At 50.3% G+C, this 5932-nt stretch overlaps 1 long non-coding RNA gene and 1 pseudogene across 1 annotated transcript; one reads left to right on the forward strand and one right to left on the reverse strand.

Moving 5' to 3' along the window:
* The first annotated feature begins 3022 nt into the window (after positions 1-3022).
* Positions 3023-3539, forward strand: LOC144715820 (uncharacterized). Its single transcript, XR_013584741.1, has 2 exons — positions 3023-3156; positions 3308-3539. It is a non-coding gene; the product is annotated as an uncharacterized LOC144715820 (long non-coding RNA).
* A 613-nt stretch (positions 3540-4152) lies between these two features.
* On the reverse strand, positions 4153-5231 carry LOC144715534 (peroxidase 5 pseudogene; annotated as a pseudogene).
* Positions 5232-5932: the final 701 nt, after the last annotated feature.

The following is a 5932-nucleotide window of genomic DNA, read 5'->3' on the forward strand; positions in this document are numbered from 1 at the left end:
AAAACAGAGACGGAGAGATGAGGGAGAACCGGACGAGGAGAGAGAGAGAGAGAGAGAGAGAGAGAGAGAGAGAGAGAGAGAGAGAGAGAGAGAGAGAGAGAGAGAGAGAGAGAGAGAGAGAGAGAGAGAGAGAGAGAGAGAGAGAGAGAGAGAGAGAGAGAGAGAGAGAGAGAGAGAGGGAGAGAGAGAATATGATAGAGAGAGAGAATATGATAGAGAATATGAGAGAGAGAGAATATGAGAGAGAGAGAGAGAGAATATGATAGAGAGAGGATATGCGAGAGAGAGGATATGTGAGAGAGAGAGAAGAGGCCCCGAACGTAGCGACGGAGAAAGATAGAGAGCAGAACAACGCAGGAAAAGATAGGAATACGAAGAGAGGAGAGAGGCGAAGAGACAGAAGAAAACAGAGATAGAGAATGAAACAGGGAGCAAAAGAGAGTAAAAGAGACACGCGCAAAACAGAGACGGAGAGATGAGGGAGAACCGGACGAGGAGAGAGAGAGAGAGAGAGAGAGAGAGAGAGAGAATATGATAGAGAGAGAGAGAGAGAGAGAGAGAGAGAATATGAGAGAGAATATGAGAGAGAGAGAATATGAGAGAGAGAGAGAATATGATAGAGAGAGGATATCCGAGAGAGAGGATATGAGAGAGAGAGAGTAAGAGGCCCCGAACGTAGCGATAGAGAGAGATAGAGAGCAGAAGAGACGCAGGAAATGATAGGAATACGAAGAGAGGAGAGAGACGAAGAGACAGAAGAAAACAGAGATAGAGAATGAAACAGGGAGCAAAAGAGCGTACAAGAGACGCGCAAAACAGAGACTGAGAGAAGAGGGAGAACGGGAGAGAGAGAGAGAATATGAGAGAGAGAGAGAAAATATGAAAAAGAGAGAGGATATGAGAAAGAGAGAGAATATGATAGAGAGAGGATATGCGAGAGAGAGGATATACGAAAGAGAGAGTAAGAGGCCCCGAACGTAGCGACGGAGAGAGATAGAGAGCAGAAGAGACGCAGGAAAAGATAGGAATACGAAGAGAGGAGAGAGACGAAGAGACAGAAGAAAACAGAGATAGAGAATGAAACAGGGAGCAAAAGAGCGTACAAGAGACGCGCAAAACAGAGACTGAGAGAAGAGGGAGAACGGGAGAGAGAGAGAGAGAGAAAATATGAAAAAGAGAGAGGATATGAGAAAGAGAGAGGATATGATAGAGAGAGGATATGCGAGAGAGAGGATATGCGAGAGAGAGAGTAAGAGGCCCCGAACGTAGCGACGGAGAGAGATAGAGAGCAGAAGAGACGCAGGAAAAGATAGGAATACGAAGAGAGGAGAGAGGCGAAGAGACAGAAGAAAACAGAGATAGAGAATGAAACAGGGAGCAAAAGAGAGTACAAGAGACACGCGCAAAACAGAGACGGAGAGAAGAGGGAGAAGGGGACGAGGAGAGAGAGAGAGAGAGGGAGAGAGAGAGAGAGGGACGAAGAGAGAGAGAGTGAGAGAGACAGAGAGGGAGTGAGAGAGACGAGAGAGAACCGAGGGAGGGAGGAGAGAGAGAGACCGAAGGAGGGGCAAAAATAAGAGAGAGAGAGAGAGAGTGTGGGAACAAAATAAGAGAGTGAGAGTGGGAGGGACAAAAAAGAGAGAGAGCGAGAGACAGAGAGAGAGAGAGAGAGGGAGAGAAGAAGAAAAGCAAAAGTGAAAGAAGTTGAGCAAAAGAGAGAAACATCGAGAGAGAGAGAGAGAGAGAGAAATGGTGCGACAGAGAGGAACAGGGCGGATACAACTAAGTTGATCGTAGGCCGAGATTGAAGTTATTGATATATAATTAAGGGACGTTTCGAGGAAAGCAGCACGATGAAGCTACAACTAAGTCGTGCGGAATCATGCTGGAGCGGAGATTATGTGTTTTTGAGAATCGTTTTGGACATCTGATATGGGCCGTTCATGTCGGGGAAGAGGAAAACATACGTTTCTATAAGATCAAGAAGGACGAAGATGAAATAAAGATACTCATTAGTGATCTGAGTTTAGCGCACAACATCATTTGGGGTCTAGCCCTTACTTACAAACACCGCTTGTATTGGCCGAGTCAGGCAAGAAATAAGGTTTATAGTCTATACACGTTAACCAGTGGAATTTGACAACAGAGACTATGGAAAGAGAAGGACCCAGAAATGGATAGAGAAGGACCATATAAATATTATATGGAGAGACTTTCTTGGGAAATGAAATGGCTAGGGCTTTTTATAAAGATATATGAGTAACGTGATAAGATAACACCTATGGTGCAGTGACGAGGACCGTGGGGATGGATGGCCTACCAAGAGAGATGGTATCCGACTTCCCGGTAGTCTGGTCGATTTTCTGGCGAGATAGTGCCTGCTTACTTGGACGCCAGTGGACCGCACTATACTGTTGAAGCAAAATTGCTGCCGTCTCCATTCCGCTATCTGGATTAGGTAAGGCATGCCCGGCCCCTTGAATTGGCTTGATCTTATGGGACATGAGCGGCAACGATGTGGCGTTTGGCATCCGTATGAGCTGCATCGGACGCTGATCCGAGCGGTAGGCAGTCGATGAGGGCGTGCCGCGTATTGCTCCATCCAGTGTCCTTGTCGTTTGCTTGTGCCCACAAACCGTTTGTGAAGGAGGGGACTCAACCTTAGCTCAGCACGAAAGAAGTGAAGCGATCGGCCAGTTTATGTACCATCCCTGGCTCTACGATATTTAGGCTAAATATCAGCATCTCAAGATATATTCGGAGGCTACCAGGATTTATCTCTTGCAGAAGAAAGCCATTTATTTCTCCCGTTTTACCCACCCAAGGAACTTTTTTCGCATCGATCTTGATCACAGCCAGCATAATGCTTCTCTACTTGAAGAAACGAGGCTTTCATCTTCGGAAACTCTGAATTCATGAATTCGCCCCATACGTTGTGGCACATGTTTTACCCATCGAACGCTGCATGACATAAAAAAGGTATCGGTTGCGAAAACTGAAATCGTCCGAAAATGAAGCATTGGAGAAAGTGCACCGGCCGTTTTCGTCGCGAGAGAGCCGGGCCGCGTGTCGGGTGAATCTGGGCTCTGTTTCATAGAGCTCGATTTGGACCCTCTTTATGAGCGTTCGATGCGAACTTTCGGGCCACGTTAGGAGGTATAAGCTTTTGGGATACTGGAGTTCACCTTTACCCTTAAAGAGGAAGCTAAAGCTTCTATTCGAAAAAAGGAAGAGGGTATTTTCCAATACCCGATTCCAAAACCTAGTATCCTGGGGGCCCCTTCATAACTTTGTAGGTTCCTTTCAGGTAAAGCCATTTGGGGCGTGCAGAATGGAATGGCCTCTGCAAAGTTTTCTACAAGAGCTGGAAAGAAGGTATGGGAGGCTTTCCCCCTAAGAAACGGATGCTCTTGAGCAGATTCGTATCACCCCTCGTAATAGCTCCCTCTCCACGAAGCTATTCTTCGAAGCCAGGTCGACCCCAATGATATTGTTAGTTGGGACCTCAATTATTCCGTAGCCAAGGTTAGTTTCTGGCATTGTGAGAGCGCCCACTAGAATTGTTGTTCTACTCTAGTTCTCAAGGGACGGCTAGAAATCCCAGCATTCGGATGTCTTGGTTAGCGGGTCGGGCCCGATTTGGCGTACAGTGTTCAGCCGCTCGGCGCATGTTGCACGCGGGCGGAAAGTACGAAGAGGAGTCGGACGAGGACGTTACGTCAAAGGGGCGCGTTTCTCTCAGAGGGCCGTATCCTCGTTGATTAAGCAGGGAGAGGAAATACGATAAGGATAAGACGAGAGGGTAGATAGCTTCTGAAAGGAGTCCCGCCGAGTAACATAAGACGAGACGCAAGGAGATGTTCCGCGAGGTGTGAGTCGCTCTCAAAAGATCTTCGTGGAGACCCGTCCAGAGCCCTGGCGCGTGGGTGGGGACTGGAGTCTTACAGGCTAACCAGGGGCGCTGGAAAGGTCGTTATGTGAAAATTCTAATAGAATTCTATTAGAATTATGATAGAAGTCTGATATACTGGGCGGTACATCCGTTAGAACAATTCAGCCGAGTTGGAAGAAATAAGTCCTCCGTTTATTCAACCGTGTTAGAAGGAATATAGAAAAGGCCACGAGCGGCGCCGCGCTTCCTTGGGTCGGTCGCTCAGTAGCTGTTGACGACGGCGCACCTGATCCTGATCTCGCCTTGGTTTCCGGTCAGGACATCCATGGCGCCCATGCGCACCATGGCGTCGGCGTACTTCTTTGCCCCGCGATTGGGCTGGTCCGCGAAGGAGTCCACCATCTTTGCGGTGAGGGAGCTGGTCCACAGCGTCTGGTCGGAGAGGAGCACCCCCTTCCCTTCTTGAGGTTCCTATAGTACTGCACGCCCAGCAGGTCGGGGGTGGCGACATCCAGGGGCACTGCGGTGCGGTCCTGGCCCGGAGGTGGGCAGCGTCTCTTGAGGTACTCGGCGAGGTCGGGGGCCATTGACGGATCCTGCGGGTGGGTAGCGTTGAAGTTGTAGAGCCTGCGGGAGAAGGTGGGGCAGTGGGCGATGCCGAGGGAGTGGGCGCCGGAGAGCACCACCATGTCTTCCAGCGACAGTCCCTTGCTCGTAAAGTCATCGCGGAGCTCCTGGGCGCTGGCAAACGGGGAGGGAAGGACATTGGCCTCCTCCCTCCGAGAAATCCTGCCGTCGCGCCTTCCGGCGGGGACCTTGTAGGTGGGACCCCCGGTGAACTCGGAAGCGTCGCGGGCGGCGAAGGCGAGGACGTCGGCGCAGGAAACGGTTTGGGGGCACTCAGATTCCAGCAGGGCCTTGGCGTCGTTGATCGCTCAATCCCGAAGGCTGTTTAGGTTCGCGATGTTCATCTGCTCAGAATCGCCGCCCTCGAGAAGAACCGAGGCGTCGCATCCCTGCGAACGGAAAAATAAGAAATGCGCCTCGGGTCGGATGAAGCATAGATATACAGCGGACTTCGCAGTCCCTGATGGGCGAGTATTTTACTCTCCCAGGCAAGGAGACTTACCCTAACGAAGCAGTCGTGGAAGTGCAGCCTTATGAGACCGGCCCCGATGCCCGGGTTGGCGGCCACAGCTGGGCCCACAACATTCCTTACGATGCGCTCCGCCTGTGGGCAGGTCTTCTTGTAGAAGCCTCTCTGAGAGACGGCGAGGCAGCGGATTAGAGTCCACGAGTGGACGGCGAGAACGAAGGCCATGAACAAAACTCCTCGCATGGTTCGCGACATTTCTGATGCCAGGTGCTTCCCCGCACTCTTTTGATTAGGCTGCTACCTGGAGGGAAGAGCTGCTGATGGGAGATGAAATGGCGTTCTGGACCCATTTATAGATCAGCTTCTTGGAGTCTGACGTATCCAAATTGCTCTTGGTTCTGGGCTTCCAAGGCTGACAGTTTCTAAAGTTAGACGGGCCTGCAATCGTTGCTGTCGTGCATTGACCAACATGATACCAACCGTGGACTAGTCCAATGTCAATAGAAGAGAAGGTGCACGGTAACGGGCGCTGGATCGCAGCTCTCTTTCTCTCTCTCTCTCTCTCTCTCTCGCTCTCTCTCTCGCTCTCTCTCTCGCTCGCGCTCTCTCTCTCTCTCTCTCTCTCTCTCTCTCTCTCTCTCTCTCTCTGTCTCTCTCTCTGTCTCTCGGTGTTTGCCGGTACATATATCTTTGTCGGTCTCTCCTTCCCGTTTTCGCTCTCTCCCGTTCTTTCGCGATCTCTCTTTCTCCCTCTCTCTCTCGCTCTCTCCCGTTCTTTCTTAATCTCCCTCGCTATCTCTATCTCCCGTTCTTTTTGTATCTCACTCTCTCTCCCGTCCTTTCTAACTTTCTCTCTCTCCCGTTCTTTCTCAATCTTTCTCTCTCTCTTTCTTTCTGGTTCTATCCATTTCTTTGCTGGCTATCTTATTCTCTCTCTTGCCCCA

The sequence above is a fragment of the Wolffia australiana genome, chromosome 19 (assembly GCF_029677425.1).
Source record: "Wolffia australiana isolate 7733 chromosome 19, ASM2967742v1".
Taxonomy (NCBI): Eukaryota; Viridiplantae; Streptophyta; class Magnoliopsida; order Alismatales; family Araceae; genus Wolffia; species Wolffia australiana.